Here is a 1173-nt window from a genome sequence, read left to right as displayed (position 1 = left end):
ATTAAGTTTTAAAGAAGTTTATTAAGTTTAAAAGAAGTTTATTAAGTTTTAAAGATGTTTATTAAGTTTTAAAGATATTCGTTTGGATAGTTATCATATTGAGACAATGAAAGAAAGAAACACTTAAAGCCTGTTTAGCTTAGCTTTTTTCTAACTTAAAAGCTATTATGAAGCTCTTATGAAAAATAATAACTTTTAGAATTAAATTGAAGTGGTTTGGTAAAAAATTTTTTAAGTTTTTTTTATAAGTTATAATTTTTGTTAAAATTAAGTATTTTTTTAGAGAATTATATTGTAATTATTTTTTAACAGATAAGGATATTTTTGAAACAAAAATAAAAATTTTCTTGTATTTTAAAAAAAAAAAGAAGAAAAAGCTCCTCATATGAGCTTTTCCTAAAGCTTCTTTTTTAAAAATTTTATTCTTAAAAAAAACTACTTTTTTTATAAAAGCTTTTCAAAATTTATATTTGGCCTGGCTTTTGTTTTTAAGAGATAGATAAGCTAAAAAAAACCAGGCTAAATAAGCACTTAATACCTTTATATTACATCTATTATCTCAAGTAGAAAGTGTATGTTGAAAAAAAAAATTACTTGCTCTATTCTCATAATTAAACTATATAAATATTAGAATAATTGAAACTTATAGTAACCCAGAAGTTTACTAATGATTTTAATGTTTGGCATACCCGGTTGGACAATCCCAGATCAATAATAATACAAAAAATGATTGAAAATTTATATGATCATTCATTGAGAAACCAGAAGATTTTTCAATCTAATGAATTTTATATGTTGTTTCCTCTGAAGGCAAATAAATTATAAGGTTATCACCAGCAAAAGTTGGGATTCAATTCCCTACATATTTGAATAATATTCAAGGTTTTAATCGATGCATCGACTAAATGGTCACATGTGTGCTTATTATCAACTTGCAATTTGGCATTTGCAATCATTTATTTGCAAGCACATCTTTCTAGTTATATAATCAAGATTATTTATCTTGACAATGCTGGTGGATTTACATCGCAAGCTTTTAGTATTGCATATTAGTTGGAATAACTATTGAATAGCCTGTTGTTTATGTTTATACACAAAATGGTTTAGCAGAATTATTTGTTAAACACTTCCAACTAATTGAAAGGCCATTACTTATGAAATTCAAACTCCCAA

Source organism: Theobroma umbraticum, unplaced genomic scaffold, assembly GCF_002168275.2.
Source record: "Theobroma umbraticum cultivar Fairchild unplaced genomic scaffold, ASM216827v3 scaffold_67.0, whole genome shotgun sequence".
In the NCBI taxonomy this organism is placed as follows: Eukaryota; Viridiplantae; Streptophyta; class Magnoliopsida; order Malvales; family Malvaceae; genus Theobroma; species Theobroma umbraticum.
This window is presented reverse-complemented; position numbering follows the sequence as displayed.